This window comes from Balaenoptera ricei, chromosome 14 (genome assembly GCF_028023285.1).
Source record: "Balaenoptera ricei isolate mBalRic1 chromosome 14, mBalRic1.hap2, whole genome shotgun sequence".
NCBI classification, from domain to species: Eukaryota; Metazoa; Chordata; class Mammalia; order Artiodactyla; family Balaenopteridae; genus Balaenoptera; species Balaenoptera ricei.
The window spans coordinates 39617058-39635302 of record NC_082652.1 but is presented as its reverse complement, the minus strand read 5'-3'; the positions used below and the strand labels follow the sequence as shown (position 1 = coordinate 39635302).

At 43.2% G+C, this 18245-nt stretch overlaps 1 long non-coding RNA gene across 3 annotated transcripts in view; it reads left to right on the top strand.

Moving 5' to 3' along the window:
- LOC132347470 (uncharacterized) overlaps nucleotides 1-18245 on the top strand; it is a 317923-nt gene that overhangs the window by 251324 nt on the left and 48354 nt on the right. For all 3 annotated transcript variants that reach the window (XR_009497201.1, XR_009497202.1, XR_009497203.1), the window contains exon 6: nucleotides 5540-5662. This is a non-coding gene — a long non-coding RNA (uncharacterized LOC132347470). The remainder of the gene's footprint in view (nucleotides 1-5539; nucleotides 5663-18245) is intronic.

The following is an 18245-nucleotide window of genomic DNA, read 5'->3' as shown; positions in this document are numbered from 1 at the left end:
TTCATCCTTGAAGTCTGTGTGGGAGTTCCGTTGGTTTGGACGTTTATGTTTACAACCTGGATTCGAAATAAATATGCCTCTCAGACTCCTTCAAGTAATGTCCTTGACAATTAGAAGATTGTTAATTTCTAAAATTGAAATGTAAAAACAGTAATAATAAACTACTTCCATTTCACGGATATCCCTTAAGCAGCCTCATCCGACTTCAGCTGATGGAGCTTCACTACGTCTAAGTAGAAATCCTACAAGCTGCTTGAGCGCCAGTTTCCAAAACCCACCCTGGCCGCAACCTGCAGGCACATGGATCCCTGTGGTTGTTTCCATTCAGAAGCTTGTTCAAAGAAGTAGATATTTTCAAATCGTTATTAATTCTATGCCCCAAAACACAGACTGGGGTGGACTGAAAACTATAATCCAATATCTGTGCTGTTCTTACACCCGGTGTCCAACCTGGCCTGAGCAAAGTCCAGAGCTGCCCCCAGACTTGAGAGCTGGGGCCCAGTCTCTAAGGACTCAGAGTCAATGCCTGCCTCGCCATTGGCTGGGAACAGAAAGAGAATCCGTCTGTTCTGGGACCTGGACAGCAAGTCAGGTAGGGCTCTGTTCCCTCCTCTGTTTGGTGGCTCCAGGGACGGGGGGGTGGGGAGGGGTAGGAGGGGGAATGGGGCTCAGGCCAGGAGGCCCCGGAAGTGGCTGTCTCAACTCCACTCCTCAGCACCAAGTCGCTCCCGGCTGCTCCCACCACTGCCCCGACCTCTCGGAAGCCTTTCACTTGAGAGATATTTTTAAGACCACAAGACAGTGTGAGCCTAAATGAAAACTGGCTTCAAAAATGACCATTTTCGTAACCACTGGTAATTCTTCAAGGCCCCTCCCTCCTCCTGTCTCCCCTTCCTCCACAGTGAACTTTAAATCCTTTCATCCTTGGGGACTGAAGGTGAAGAATCTGGGTTTTCCTTCCCAGCCCCCTTGCCAGTCTGGCTTTTCTCCCCTTTGTTTGGATGCTCTTCTTTATGGCTCCTTGCCAACACACAGATGTAAACTATTGTCTGATTATTAAAAGGAAAAAAAACAAAACAGAAAAAAGCACACAAGCCGTCAGTGTTAACGACTATAGAACTGTCCACATACAGTCGAGACCATGTGGTCTGGCGCCAATGACAAGCCGTCAGCCTCTGCTGCTCCAGGAACTTCGGCTTTCTCCAAGGTTGCACTAAAAATGGATCTAGGCAAACAAAGTAGGCTAGGAAAGGAGCACCTCTGTGCCCTTGGGGCGTTAGTGGGCAGCCCTCAGTGCCACCTGCTCCCCCTCTAAGTTCACTGTCTTGGTGCCCTCAGCAGCCTCTTCATGCAATCTTTCCCAATCCAGTGGCCAGTGACCTCACGTTCGGTCTCCCTCGCCCACAGCGAAACAGTGTAGCCGTGCCGAGTCCTGGTAATAGGCTGGAGTGGAGGGAGCGCCAGGTGAGGAGTCGGGCCGGGCTTCTCTCCCACTGCGGCTTACTGGCTGCGGGGCCCTGGGCAAGTTTCTGCTCCCTGCCCAGTTTCCTTGTCTGCAAGCTAAGAGGGCTGAGTTAGATACATTCCTTCCATTTTTCCTTAAGCAAATATTTATTTAGCTCCTACCCTGTGCTAGACACTGAGGATGGAACTGGGAACAGGACAAACAAGGTCCCTGCTCCCCTGGAGCCTATGGAACAGCGGGAGGAAGAGAAAAGAAAGTAAAACAAAACAAAGTCTGAACATCCTTGTAAACGCCAACGACCTCTGCATGTTTTGTTAATAACAGCCTATGTGTCGTCCTTCTGGTTTACCGAGGATCAAAGTTTTTAGTGAAAGATGTGGGGTTCTAGGATGTTAGGCATCGGCTTCTGGGAAGAAGTAGAGTGATAAGGCCTCATGCCCTGAAATCCCCGCCTGCATGGACACTTCCACAGCTCTCCTGAGGGCGGGACCTGCCCAGAGCCGCCTCTGGGTTTGTTTCTCTCGCCGCGGGCTGGCCACTGGCAGCCATGACTCCACTCTCCACTTCCACTGCGGGAATTTTCAGAAACAACAGCCAGTGCGACACAACGCGAGCCTCCAGCTCCACCCTTCAGGGGAAGTGTTATTTTTAGTCTTCTCCTCTCTCTCTCCACAGCCAACTACATGCCTCCGTGGGTGAATCATTTCTGTTGCTAGCCCCGTGTTTCATGACTCCCGGAACATGGGGCTGGTTGGCGTAACAAACCAGTTCACTCGACTCCATCTCTACTTGCAACACTCAGAAGACTCTGGTGTGGGATTAGCTGTGGGACCCCCAGGGGCCCCAAATGCACGCTATACAAAATGACAGCGACCCACAGAGAAGCTGCAGGATGAAGCTGCCCGTGAGCTGATGACCCAGAAGTAGAGCCGAGCGTATTGTTTCCATGTTTTCTTTGCCCCCTGTTCACATTCATGTGACTGACACTTGACCCCAGAGTTCTGGGTACAGGGAAATGCTCTTACTCAATTGGGGACCATTTTACCCAGGGACCAGGCATCGAGGACTGTCCTGAAAACTCACACCTTCAGAAATCCATTCAACAGTCACGTATTGGGTGTTCACGGTATCATCCAAACCCACCTCCCTTGGCCTCGCCGTGCTTCAGACCCACATTGTGTTTGGATTCTGGTTTGTTTTATTTCAAGTCTTCCATGATCTCAGGCTTTCTTAGCACAGAGCATCCTCATGCGATACCTGCCTGGGTATCTCTCCTCCCCCCTGCCCCCCCACTCTTCACCCGGCTGACTCTTTTGTTTCTTTGTTTAAAAGTCTTTTCTCTAGGCATGCTGTCTCCACCCCTTCAGGTACAGGTGGATTTCCCTGTTCCTTACACTCGTAACATCATGTGATTTTCCTTTGTTGCACTTATCACAACTGTATTTAAATGATCACTTGTTAATTTACTGAAATCTGTCTTCCTCACCAGATTCTTATGGAGGCAATCCTCATTCATCACTGCCGCTGCTCTGACACCCAGCACAATGCCTTACAAATAGAGTCTTTTTCTCAATAAATGTGTTGATTTGGTACACGTCCTCACTCTCAAAATTCACAGTCCAGCTGAAAAGTAATGTGCTACATTTACTGTTATATAAACATGGACATCATGGTGTAGACACACAAAGAAAGCAACAAATGATCCTGCCAGGAATCACGTGAGGGGAGACTCAATAGATGTGGAAACATTTGAGCTGGGCCTTCAGGTAGGAATAGGAGTTCAGGTGAAAAGAAGGGAGAAAGGAATTCTGAGCAGAAGACTTGGTACAAAAAAGACAGGGAGGGACGAAGGTGTAGATTGGGTTCCAGGGAAAGCACACAGTCAGTGTGTTAGGATAGAACATGACTGTAGGGGAATGCAGGAAAGGGCAGAGGGCTTGTATTTTCTGCTAGAGACTTGATATTTTAAGCAAACGGTAATAGAACTTTGAATACATGAATATTAAATGACCTAGGGACTCCCCTGGCGGTCCAGTGGTTAAGACTCCGCGCTTCCACTGCAGGGGGCACGGGTTCGATCCCTGGTCGGGGAGCTAAGATCCCACATGCCGTGGAGGCACGGTCAAAAATATAATAATAATAAATATAAACTGCTGTGACTGTGAAATGTAATGCTTTACTTAATAAAAGCAGCCTATAAAAAAAATTAAATGATCTGCTGCGTTTTAGAACATTCTCTCTAGTGGCAGAGTGAAAGATAGGTTGGAGTAGGGAAGTGGATGTAAACCATTTAGGGGTCTGTTGCTGTGATCCAGGCAAGAGATGATGAGACCAAGAGGCTGGAATGGGGAGAGATGGTGGGAGGTCAGCTGGCAGACTCGGCATGACTAGACGTGGGCGCTGAGGGCGAGGGGTTCGCCAATATGCCTGAGGGTCCCAGCAAGGGCGCTGGGTCACTGACAGTGACGTTAACTGTGACAAGAACGTGGGAGGAGTAGGGTGGGGACTTGAGAGCAAGATGTGGGAGCACTCATTTGGTTTCAGACAAACTAGGTGTGGCGTGTGTCATTCTCAGCCTGGTGGAAATGTCAAGAGTGGTGTTTCTCAGCTTTCCTTTCATTATTACCCCTTTAGGAGCCTTTTTTAGAATTGTTTTCCTCTAATCTCCCTGCCCATGTGAAATCTGAATACCACAGCTATACTATATATCTGTTTATATACTGTACATAGATCCGTGCTTTGTACATAAAAAGAATAGGATTTTTGCCTCTCAAGCACCCATTTTTGCCCCCTTGAGAAGGCATGGGAGGAAGAGAGGGGAGGTGGGCTGACACTATCCTGCCAGCAGGGAGTAAGGAAGACTTCATGCAGAGAAGCATGTGCAATGGGCTTTGGAGACTGGGTTAAAAACAGTTGTTCATTTTGCGTATCTATAGAGATATAACTGCCATAGAACATTGTATAAGTTTAAGGTATACATGTTGAGTTCATACACTTATATGTGGCAAAGTGATTACCACAGAGTGTTAGCTACCACCTCCATCATGCCACATAATTACCGTTTCTTTTTTGTGGTGAGAACATTTATGATCTCCTCTCTCAGCAACTTCCAAGTATATAACACAGTGTCATTAGCTGTAGTCACCATGGGGTACATTAGATGCCCAGAACTTATTCAGCTTATCACTGGGAGTTTGTGCCATTTGACCAACATCCCCCTCTTTTCCTCCTCCCAGCTCCTGGTGATCACCACTCTACTCTGTTTCTATAAGTTTGGCTTTTTTAGATTCCATGTGTATGTGAAATTATACAATATTTGTCTTTCTCTGTCTGACTTGATCTCACTTAGCATAAAGAAGACATTGTGACATATATATATATATGTATACAGTAGAATATTATTCAGCCACAAGAACGAAGGAAATTCTGCCATTTGCAACAGGATGGATGGACCTTAAGGGCATTATGCTATAAACAGTTTTTAAATTGAGGTGAAATTCACAAGGAGAGGTTGGTTGGAATCACAGATATGGGAGCGTTACAAATGACAAATGAAACCACAGAAGCGGGTGAGAATGCCAGGAGAGAGAGCCCACAGGGGGAAAGAGTGGAGGGCAGAACCCCAGAGGCCCCCAGAATTCCAAGTCAGCAAGACAGGGAAAGGGCATCCCCGGTGGAAAGGGGAAAGACGACAGTGTCACACGGTGAGGACAGCAGGAGAGAGAAGGCAGAGCAGCAGGGCCTTGGGCCACAAGCTGACAGGGCAGGCCAAGAGCTGGAGCGGGGCCACTAAATTCAGCAAACCAAAGCTCGTTAATGACCCTCTTGTGGGCAATTTGAGCAGAAATGTGAGTAGTGGAGTAAAATAAAGGTGAAGAGGTATATTAGGATGTTTAAAACATACGTTCAAAGATCCTGCAGGCAGAAGAGGAGAAAGCTATTGAACTGTGTATGGCGATTATAGATTGGGGCAGGGTGGGTTCCTTTTGATGTTTTTTATACTTTTGCTGTCTTCTGTTATCAAGCTGACAACTCTCTCTTGTCGTTAGTGATTCTTCCTCTCTACTCTTCTAGTCTTCTATGATCTTGGAAACCTCAGCAGTCTCCTGGAACTGTCTGTAAAATTAGTTGGTGAGCTGGAAGGGATCCTGCGAAGGTTCTCCCATGTGCGAGGGGCCTGAAGAGCATGTGTGCCAGGTAATGTGCACGTGAGGTGGTAAGAGAGTTGGGGGCGGGGGGGTGGTGGTGGTGGAAGAAATCATTGGCACGAGGCTCATAGGTTCCCCAAAGACAAGATAAGGATTTAAGTTGTTTCCAAGCTTTTGTTTTCACCATGTTGTAATGAATATTCCTGAGCACTCTATTTCATATATTTGTGACTATATCTGTAAGATATATTCCTAGAAGTAAAGTTGCTGGGTCAAAGAGCATGTGATTTAAAATCTTGGTGTGGAGAAAGAAATGCTCTCCAAGAAGACAGTACCAAGTTACATTCTCACCAGCAAGGTGCAAGAGAACACTTTGCTTACATCCTTGCCAACCCAACATACTCAGATGTTTTCATCTTTGTCAACCTGATAGTGGAAGAGTAGTATTACATCTTAGTTTAAATATGCATTTCTCTTTTTAAGAATGGAGTTAAGCATCTTTTAATATGGTTAGAAACCAGTTTTATTTTGGTTTTTGGTAAAATGTTGTAGAGGTTTTGTCCATTTTATATTTGATTATTTTCTGCACAAGATTATTGTTTGTACAAGTTCTTCATACATTAAGGAAAATTTGTCTTATTCAGTGATATGAGCTGTGGTTCATTACTTTTCATTCACTTATGATATTGTTGTGCAAGACACATTTAAAATATGCTTTTGGTAGTAAAAGTTACTACTATATTTTTTTATGGTTTCTCAGTTTTTTGTTAAACAGAGAAAAACCTTTACTACTCTTGAGTTTATTTTTTAAATATATTCTATTTTTCCTTCTAACACTTTTCTGATTTTTTTTACCTTCTAAATTTTGGGTCTACCTAGAATTTAATTGGAATAATGTATGAGGCTGGAATCCAAGTATGTGTTTTCTCCCAGAGGCTTATATGTTTCAGTATCAGTTATTAAATAAGCCATCTTTCCCTACTGATTTGAGCTGCCAACTTTTGTTGTATACTAAAATTCCCAGATTCACTTCTGGACTTTTTATTCTGTTACATAGACCTATCTATTTACTCATGTATCAGTACCATGAGGTATTAATTAATAGCACATTACCATGTATTTTGACATCTGGTAGGGCTAGTCTTACTCATTAGTCAGAACATACCACCCCACCTCAACTCTGGCTGCTTTTAAGATCTTCTCTTTGTCTATAATACCCTACAGTTTCTTTGTGATTGTGCCTTGATGTGAATTTATTTTCATTTAAATTTAAGATCTATTATTTTTTTTATCAGTCCACCCTCCTGCATTCTTTTCTTTTCTTGCCTTCTGAAATACCATTTACACTTTTGAGAAAGAAGAGAGACTTTCTTCAAGAAGAGAGACCTTCTCTATCTTCTGTATCTACTAACTTCTCTCTCATATTTTCCATTTCTTTGACTCTCTGCACTACAATTCTATATATTTTATTCTCACTATCTTCAGTTCTCTAATTCTGTCCTCTACTGTGTCTAATTTTTTGCCACACCTATCCATTGACTTTTTCATTTGTTCATTTCATATTTTTCATTTCTAGAAGTTCTAGTTGGTCTCTTTCAAACCCTCTAAGTCACTTTTTATTGTCTCCTATTCCTTGCAGATATTTCAAAGCTTATTTCTCATTTATTTAAATAAAATTAGCATAACTGTTTACACTCTGTGGCTGATCATTCAAATAGCTGAAGTTGTGTGACTCCCTCTGCTGTCTATTTATTTCTTCTGGCACTAACTAATGGTGGCTTGCTTTCTAATGTATTTAGTAGACTTCAACTGCACTGTTTACTGCCCATTAAAAATCATTTGTACAAACTGCCTGAAGCTTAGGATGAAAGTGTCTACCTCTAGAGACGTTTAAAGTTTACTTCCGCTGGGTGTTAGGGGGCACTATGGTTTGGTTTCACTTTAAACTAAATTTATAGCTTGAAGTTTCTGGGCCTACTCCAGTGGCATGCATTCGGGCTGTAAATATGTGCAGATGCTGCCCAGAGTTTCAATGGTGACATCCTATCAGGGACAGGTTTTGTTTTGTTTTCTTTTCGTTTCCCTGCTTTGCTTAGTGTCAAGGCAACTCGCTTTATGGTACACTGAGGAGGGGGGATGGGAGTAGGGTTACCTCTGGTTCACCTTTGGAATTCCCAGCCTAATGTGGGAAAGGGTCCTATGAGATCCCCCACTCTACCTTGAATGAATCCTGGCCTTTGCATTCTGTCTTCATTCTGAGACTCTATTAAAACCATAGCCAAGGCAATTTAACCTGATCAACAAAGATGTTCATGGCAAAAGCTAATCACTCGGTAGCTCCTTGTTATATGTCAGCTTTTCAGTGCTTTTAAGAAGAATCTTATTCAATACTTTATTCAATTTTTCATTGTTTTCAGTGGAAAGGTTAATCTAAATAACAAAGTCTACTGTTACCAGAAATAGAATAATGCCTATTGATTTTTCTTACAAGCGTTAGAAGCAGCTTATTTAGTTTTTAAAAATCCTTATCTTTATTGGCCTCACATTCCATTTACAGATTTTTTTTTTTAAAGGGAGAATTGAAGTTTTTGCTTTAAATCTTCCTGTTTAAGAATATGATATGCCTTTCTATTTCTTGAAATCTTTTGATTCTCAATAGCATTTCAAAGTTGTCTTCTATATCATTTATATTTTTTGTTAAATTTTAACTTTTTTTTTTTTTTTTTTTAAACTTTGGGTTTATTTATTTATTTATTTTTATGGCTGTGTTGGGTCTTCGTTTCTGTGTGAGGGCCTTCTCCAGTTGCGGCAAGTGGGGGCCACTCTTCATCGCGGTGCGCGGGCCTCTCACTATCGCGGCCTCTCCTGTTGCGGAGCACAGGCTCCAGACACGCAGGCTCAGTAATTGTGGCTCACGGGCCCAGTTGCTCCGCGGCATGTGGGATCTTCCCAGACCAGGGCTCGAACCCGTATCCTCTGCATTGGCAGGCGGATTCTCAACCACTGCGCCACCAGGGAAGCCCAAATTTTAACTTTTTGATTAAACATGCCTAAGCACTTCTTTCTTTTCATTATATTAATATAAATACTAAACCTTTAAATTTTACTGAGTTCTGCTTTAGTTCTGTCCTGTAGGTTCTGCTGTACACTAACTTAACTATTTTTATTTTTTAAAATATTATTCAGATATATCCCTGATGGTAGAGTTATACAAGAAAGAGTATTTTGGCATTTCCAGGTAGAAGGGTTTTTCTTTTTTTTCCTAATTTTATTATTAATTTTTAAATAATTGCTTTGTGATCAGAGAAGGTTTTCTGTTATTCACTCTAATTTTTGGAATTTACTGAAGTTTCTTTGTGGCCTTGTAAACATAGTCAATTTTTTGACTATTCAAAGAGTACTTAGAAAAGGATATTATCAAGGTATAGAGTTCTATGTGTTTCAAGTATATTTACTTTACAATTACATTAGTTTATATGGATTAGCACTGAAAAGCATAGTAAAAGGGAACTAAAGTATCATACATGGGACTTAAATTTTTCTCAGTTTTTGTATATTTGGCATGTTTCAGTTTGGTCTTCTGCTTTTTGACTTGGAAATGCTTTGCTGGGTATAAAATTCTTTGGTCATGCATTGTAGATGAATCTCTTCTAGCTCTTCTGAGTGTTGTGGTGAAACCTAAGACCAGCTTGAATTTTTTCAAGTCTCTTTACAGGTGACTTGATGTTACTATCAGAAAGCCCAAAGGATTCTTTTGTATCTTTAAAGTCCAATAGCTTCTCTAGGATATGTCTCATAGTTCATCATTCTGTGTTAATTTTTCCTGCAACAGAGTAGCCCCTTTCAATCTGAATTATACAGTCATTTCTACATGGAAAGTGTTAAAAGTTTATTTATTAAAATATTATTCCTGTCCCACACTTTCTGTATTCTTTTTCAAGTATATTTTATCTACTATCTGCCCTTCATAGCTATCTCCTTCCTGCTAACCCTTTATAAATCTTTGTTCATTTCCATTTAATTTCATTCATTTTCCTCACTCCCATCTTGTGAGTACTTGGTGTGTTTCCAGCTGAACTGATCTTTTTTCTGCTGCTTCCATTGTGGTCTTTATTTCTAAGTCACCTTCTTTGCTAAGTTCTGCCAGTGCTTGTTTCACCTCCTTTTGTCTTACTAAGCATTTTCTGAACTATTATCTGTCTTTTATTTTGTTTTTAGTTTTACTTGAGCTTCTATTTTTTAAAGATGATTGCCTCACTAGGTTTTTTTTTTTTCCTTATTAAATTCATGACAGTATATTGGGTCACAAATTTCATCTGTTTTGTGGCACTATTTTTCTAGTGAATCTTGTTCAACTCTTACTCATTTGTTTTTCTAGTTTCTTTATCCTTTCTCCATGTATAGATACCATGCTAGTTCCTTTTTGATTACTCATCTTAAGTGAGGTGAGGCTTTCTGAATCAGCTGTTTGCAAGAAATTTAAGTTGGGGGAGGGCCATGGCTATAATTGAAGCTAACAGGAAATCTCCTTAAACATAAGGTTTTATGGATGAGAGACAACTTTTAGTTGTCAGCTTTTCATTTCTCCTCCTGCAGCTGCAGGGCTGCACGCAAGGAAATCTTTCTCCTTCCCCTGACTCACCAACACGCTAAATGATGACTTTTTCATTATTACTGAGTATCTGAGTCGTCAGATTGCTCAGTTTTCTGGAACTCTGGTCACATGGCCCTTCCCTTTAGAATAGTGATGCTCCAAAATAAAGGGCTACAGTTGATCTGCTAGTGGCACCATCATCACTACTGTTATTGAACTCTGTAACCTCAACCACCTTCTTCAATCCAGCTTCAAGACTAGGACATGGAACATAAGAAAGTGTGAAGTAATTTCCAGAATGGGATGACTTCTGTGAAGGGTAAGGTCCTGATTGAATGGCCATCAGCATATCTGAAGGCATAAATTCTCTGTTTAAGTCAAGAAGTCACCTATTGCCCTTAAAAAATATCTTATCACATTTCAGTTATATCATCTGGGAAGACAGATTATCCTGGAAAATAAAAGACACCAACCGCTGCTAAAGCTAGGATTTTCAGGAATAAAAGCAGGAGCACACCTCAGGCAAGAGCAACAAAAGCAAAAAGTAAACAAACGAGACTACATCAAACTAAAAAGCTTTTGCACAACAAAGGAAACCATCAGCAAAACAAAAAGACAACCTACTGAATGGGAGAAGATATTTGCAAATGATATCTCCAATAAGGGGTTAATATCCAAAATATATAAAGAACTCACACAACCCAATATCAAAAACACAAATGATCCAGTTAAAAATGGGCAGAGGACCTGAACAGACATTCCCAAGGAAGACATATAGATGGCCAACAGACACATGAAATGATGTTCAACATCACTAATCATCTGGGAAATTCAAATCAAAACCACACCTGTCAGAATGACTATTATCAAAAAGACAACAAAAAACAAGCATTGGTGAGGATGTGGAGAAAAAGGAATCATCGTGCCCTATTGGTGGGAATGTAAATTTGTGCAGCCACTATGGAAAACAGTATGGAGGTTCCTCAAAAAATTAAAAATAGAACTACCATATAATCCAGCAATCCTACTCCTGTGTATTTATCAAAAAGAATTGAAATCAGGATCTCAAATAGATGTTAGCACTCCCATTTTCATTGCAGCACTATTCACAGGAGCCAAGATGTGGAAACGAGCTAAATGCCCATCGATAGATGAATGGATAAAGAAAATGTGTCTATACATGTAATAGAATGCTAAATAGCCTTTACGAAAAAGAAGATAATTCTGTGATATGCAACAACATGGATGAACCTTGAGGATATTATGCTAAGTGAAATAAGCCATCACAGAAAGACAAATATTGCATTATTCCTCTTATGCATTCTTTATAACAACTCTACAAAGCATGTGTGATTATCCAACATTTTGCAAATGTAGTACTTAAGGCTCACAGGGTAAGAAACTTGACAGAGTCATCCAGTGAGCAAGGTCCAAAGCTGGGATTCAAACACAGGTCCCCAAATCTTCTTTGCCATGTTCTTTAGAGGCTCAGGCAAGAGCTGGTGCTTCTGAGGAGAGGAGAATGGGCAGAGCCTAAGATCCTGCAGGGAGGCAGGCCTGATCCTGAGAAGGGGCCCAGGTCTCAGGGGGAGACTTGCCCAGGGAACTCACAATGCTGTGAGCTCCATACCTCCCTCCTCCAGCCAGCAATTTCCAACGCCACCAGACAGCTGTTTGAAATACTACAGCTCCAATCCCCATGACCCTCTTGGAATTCTTCCACCATCCCCACAGCCTCAAAGTCCCAGTATGGGAAATTGTGCTTCAGAGGGATGTTATGAATATTAAGGAACAAGTGATTATAAATCTTTTGGCAAACAGACAGTCCTATAGAAATGTTAAATAACCGTATGTTCCCATTTAACTTCATTTATAGTGTTTGGTTGAAACTAAGACATTCTGCCTCTTGTTTAGGACTTACACTCTTCAGTATTTGTAAAAAAGTCATTAGCCACCTCTTACGTAAGGCTTAGGGAAATTCTCTTCATCTTCATGCCATCTGCACCAGAGGACTTTCTTTTAGGGGGTGGGGGGTGGGAGGGGGGTGGAGGGTTGGTCTGCTCTGAATGCCTTGTAGTTGGCTGGGTCTGTTACAAATCATCTCTTAATTATGTGACTTTACTCGGGTCAAAAGGCTTCATCAACTCACTGACTCTCCAAGGGCATTTCCAGGTCATTAAAAAATCTAAGTTCTGTACAGTCAGCCTTCATCTTGGACAACAGATAAGACTCCACATGATTCCCTTCCACGTGTTTCCATTTGTTGTGTGACAGCATCCTCCTCCCACCCCCGAATTAGTGTACACGTCTCCAAAATCCAATTAGCCATAAAAACGTGGGACCTGTATCTGGATAAATGATATCCATAAGTGTTCCAAGAAACTTTAACCTGAACTACTTCATAATAATTAATAGTTCTAAATTAATCTAGAGAGCCTTTCACTAGAGTTGCCAAAAAGGAACTTGACTACTTTGAGAGCCTTTACTCCGCTCTCATCCCACGCTTCCACGGAAGTTCCAAAGAGACGTAGCGGAAAGGTGACGGCCATAGGAGAACGAGATGAAATGAGTCTCTGGTTCTCTGCAGGCTGGACAGTCCACCTTCCACTTCCCTGAGCTGGAGTCTAGAATCCCTCTAGATTAGTCCTACCGTTGGGGGTACCTCTGTTTTTCCTCTCTCCTCGGTGGAGTTAATCAGTACTTTCCACTGCTCTAGAATCGCCCTTCGACATCGACTGTTCCACTATTCGTGGAGGCCATCGGATGGACCACGGTCTTCTGTGGCTTCATCTCCTCCTCACTTTGACACAATCTTCAAAGTCTGTCTGCACTCAGTGACCAAGTCCCTCTCTCTGGCCTGATTATAGCCCCCAGGCACCAAATACAAAATTTCTGGGGATCTGGGGTTCAGAAATGCCTCACCAGACTCTTCTTCTGCATCTTTAGTAAACTGAGTACTAAGACGTTTTAAAGCACTGAGGTCTTCATTTACACCCTTTAAATATCTGTAGACAGTTATCATGGCCCTCAGTCAAGCATCACACTTACCCAGCTCTGCCCTCTCTCAGAAAATGTATGGGAGCAGCATTTGTGCTGTTTCAGAAGATATTTGATGCATCAAACAGACTCTGACTCCCTCGTTATCAGAGACAGGTGAACTGTCTCTACCTCACACACAGGGAAGCTTCTCCTCCTTTTCATAGGAACTTCCCATGCAGCCTACAAGCACGGGGGATGTGGTCAAATGGCTATCAGTAAATAACATTTTATTGAGCAGATTTTCATAGTGGTAAGAGTCTTCTCTTCCCTTTTCCTCTAAACTGCTTTTCCTCCTCTATTTCTGTTTGCTCTTATCTTCTAGTAAAATGTGTGAATCTGTACTTTGTAGCCAACTTGGAACAGATTTCACTATGCATTCTTGAAGGACAGCGATTATAATAGTAATCGCTGGTGTGGGGGGGGGGGTAGGGTGTGCCAAATAAGTGAGTGAGTGAATGAGTGGATAAATAAATACCTGAACAAATGAATACAATTGCAAAAAGGAATCATCAGGAAATAGGAGATAACATAAAAAGAAGGAAGAAAATCTGTTTACATTTCTACATTCACTACTGATGTTGTACTGTGACTGAAATAGTAAATCCTAAGAAAACTGTGATGACTGAGAAAGGCACATAGCAATTTGCTGGCTTTGGCGACAGGCAGCCTTAAACTTGAATCCCGACCCCACCACTCATGAGCCTCCTAAACCTCTCCAGGCCTCAGTTTTCTCTTCTTTCTGAGGCCGGTCGAAACAGCCATCATACCCATGTCACTGAATTCACAGTAGAAGTATGTCATAAAGCGCTTGCCACTGTACCTCGCACAGGGAGTGCTTAACAAATGTTGTAATTACCTCTGGATGACTTTCTAGCAAGTGTTAAAGACATTTCTTCTTTTTGCTAAACATACGATATTCGTTCCATGGATCTATTCTCTCATATCTTCTAATTCTCGTCTCCTGTTTTTAAATCCTTCATGTTTATTTTACTGAAGTAATTCCCATACTCTTTTTAGATTAGGATTTAGTAAGTAATGCCTTTGCTGTGTCTTGACCAGCTTTTGGAGGACAAGGTCAAAGACCAAGGTGGTGTTGGCCCCGTCCCCAGCTGTACGCTGAGTCCTCTAGTAGTCCCACCCTTCCCATTTTTGATGATGCAACTGCACTGGAGCATAAAATAAAGGAGAGTGCTCCGGCAAGCAGAGAAATGTCTCTCAACATAAATCAGAAGGAGGAGAAAGGCAAATGAGCATTTTTCAAATTCTAAAGGTATCGTTTGAATGGTCTCTCTTCCAGAATTTCTTATCTGAAGTTGAAAAATAGATTCTTGGAATCCTGTCTGCCATTAAAACTTGGAAGTTTTGCAAGCACCCCAACAGGGCCAGCATCTTAGACGTGGTGCCGCCATGTTGCCTGTAAACTCAATCCGGGTCCCATTCTGTTAGTCCCCTCAAAGCAAAACTGCACAACTGGGATTATCCTGGACACTATCACAACTGACAAGTGAGTCAAGAAGAGAAAAAGGAACCAGAAGTGAGTTTGCTGTGAGTGGGAAAGGAGGGAAAAGCAAGGCAATTTAGCTGAGAGACTTGGGGACTGAGGGCTTCATATGATTAAGAAAATAATGAATCCCCAAATTAACAGCTGTTGGCCAGGGAGACCTCAAAATGCCATTTTTATTTAGGGTTCAGTTGTCTTTGCAGATGGGGATGTTCGTGCAAGATGGTCTGCTTGGTGTGACTGAAGCAGAGGACACCGAGTCCATGGATGGAGAAATTATGTGCCAGCCCCCATGGTCAGCTTTTGCAGGAATTGTCTCAGTTAATCCTTACAAACCACCCATGAGTAAGGTGTTATGGCTATTTCCCATCTTACAGAAGGGGAAACTGAATGGAGAGACATGAAGTAACTTGACCAAGCTCATACAGGGTTGGGATTCCCACTCTGGCACAGGGACTCCTGGGCCATGCTCCTAACCACTGAGCCATCTGGCCTCTTTAGCAACCCGGAAAGAAGACACAGTGATATGTTAGAGGTATTTACCTAAGCCCTGTCCTAGGGCCGAGATACATCAGGGTTGCTGAAAGTGCATTTCCTACTTTAGCATGGCAGGTAGAAATGCGGGTATTCCAGTATGTTCATGGGGAAGAGGAGAGAGACTTGGTGGAGGATAGAATGTGGAGTGGTAAAGTGTGTATGTAGCACACAAGACACGTGTCCACGGGTTCGATCCCTGGTCCGGGAAGATCCCACATGCCGCGGAGCACCTAAGCCTGTGCGCCACAACTACGGAGCCTGCGCTCTGGAGCCCGTGAGCCACAGCTACTGAGCCCACATGCCACAACTACTGAAGGCCGGGTGCCTAGAGCCCGTGCTCTGCAACAAGAGTATCCACTGCAATGAGAAGCCCACACACCGCAACAAAGAGTAGCCCCCGCTCACCGCAACTAGAGAACCCCGCGCGCAGCAACAAAGACCCAACGCATCCAAAAATAAATAATAAATAAATAAATAAAATTAAGGACTTCAAAAAAAAAAACAAACACACACACAAACACGTGTCCACACACACTCACTCAGTGTCCACAAGAAGCCCCAGGCAAGATGGTGCTCAGTCCTTTTTACCAGTTTCCTCCTGCCCAATGCCATGGGTAGCACACTCTTCTTTCCCTTACCATCCTCACATGTCTTACCCCCCAAAGCCTGACCACCCAGCTAGCATATTCCTTCCTATCATCTGGATATCCAGATTTCCAGTTGTAACTTGGATCTTCATTTCTCTTTGTTCTTTGAAAGCTGCAGACACAGAGACTTGCTGCTTACTTATTATATCCTTATGCTCAAAATCCTGGCTGAAATTGATAACACTGAAATTAAACCACAGTAGAAAAAGAACTTAATGTGAAATAAAAGTAGCACGTCTTTTTAAAAAAATTTTCATGAGCTTTTGTCTCATTCTGACTACTGGAAATGTCTTCCTGTGAAACTTATATATTTTCTGAGCTTAACAGTTCAGTCATTATGATCATTTTGCATTTTTACCTCTTCTAACTGGGTTTTTGCAACTCGGAGATCAAGTTTGTTGCATAACATTAACAGCTAATAAATTAGGCTCCCCTTTGCCATTTTCCTGAGCAGGGCTGATGGAGCCAAGACCTCATGGAATTTGGCGGGAACCTATTCCCAGGCTGATCCTCTCCTTGGCCTCTAAGGTCAGGATTCCGTGTCAGAGCTCTGCTGCTGCTAATGAGGGCGTGGATGTGAGAGTCGCCATGATATGGGTCCATAAGCTCGTCTCTGAAGCCCTCTGAACCAACGTGATTCAGAATTTTTTAGATTTCAGAGAAGAAATGTGCATATACTGTGTATCATGTAACATCTCCCACTGGGGTCTAGGACGGCACCACCAATCAAACACATTAATATTTCTGTAGGTAAATATATGACTATTCCCACTAAATGGGGTAAATGTGAAACATAAACAGTCTAGCATCAGGTCAGGTTAGCTTTGACTGTCATGACTTTCACGGTTGCCAGATGAGTTACCAAAGCCCTTTTGGTTTTCAGTTGTTTAGGATTGGGGATTTTGGGGGGAAGAGATTGTGGACCTGCAAATGCAAGTTGCTTCCTATTATCGAGCATTTGTTTGTAGGGTCTCATGTAATCCCAACAGGAGCCTGCATGGGAAGGTACTATTGTTCTAAGCATCCTGTCATAGATGAGGAAACTTCCAAGTGAAGAGTCTAGGAAAACGGCCTGACGTCTCAGAGCTAGAACGGGGGCTCAAAGCTGGCGTTATCTAAATCAGTGTGAGGCTGCCGCGAAGTTCTCCCCCTGAGAAAATTACCAGCTCGGAGGATTTTTCCTTAAGTGACAGCTTTCTGCATCTCACGTCTCTGACAAGCAGGCCCCTGGCTTCTTGGCGAGAGCTCTGCTGTCCCCACAAAGCCTTAGCTCTTCGGGCAAGGACTCTCCGTTCTCTTGCTCAAGATATTTTAAAAAGAGTTGAGTGGCCCAGACATGCTTGAAGCAGTCATTTCCTTCCCTTCTCCTTTATTAACGGCTTTATTTCTTTGACTCCGAGGCGCTGCCCTGAGGCACCGTGCAAGGCCTGTTTATTGCCTTTGGCTGACATCAGCTTTCTCCTCCTCCACCCACCACCTTATCTTCTCCCTGCCAGCAGGACTAACCTTTGTGCCTTTCCTCCTCTGGGCTTCCCTCTCCTGCTCTGCGTGTTTCTGGGCCGAGACTCTGCTCGCTCCCACAGCCCCCGGAGGGGGTTTCTGTGGGGGGTGAGCTCCCCAGCCCGTGGAATTGCGCCTGCTCCTGGCCCCCTCCTTCTGCAAAGGGCCTGGCTGTGGGAGAGTCACAATCTGGACTGAAAATGTTCAAGCTCTGTGTGAAAAAGCTGATCGTCTTCAATGTTCTTCTGCATTTCGTCTTTTCCCAGGGCGCACGCTGGCACGCACACTCTCAGCAGGCAGGGCCTGGGGCTGGGGCTCTTCTTATTGGAAACCCAGTGCAGGATCACGTGTCCCTGGGCAGCTGTTGGCTGCTTTGTGAGGACGGTGCTTGTGAGTTGACACCAAGGGAACATGCAGCAGATCAAGCTTCTGTTCTCCCAGCCCTTTCTGAAGGAGCCCCTGGGTTTTTAGGCAAGACTGGCCAAGGCTGGGGCTGATATGCTCTGCAGTTCACCGCTCGCCCGTTGGGTGACCACCCCAAGCAAGCTCGCTCTTAACCTCTTTTTCTTTCACATCCTCACCTGTAAAACAGGACTCATGAGAATACCACTCCACTTCAGACACCACTTCCAACGTGACACCAGTGTGTCACGCACCAGTGTGTGTCACCAATGTGACACCAGTTTCATACCACCAAGCAATTCTCTCACCCCAGTTGAGTGTCCTGCAATCCAGTTCAGTTCTCACCCTGTCCACTTGGAGACAGCATCAGATCCCACAGGTTAAGGGTTCAGTTCTAACAAGACTCCTATTC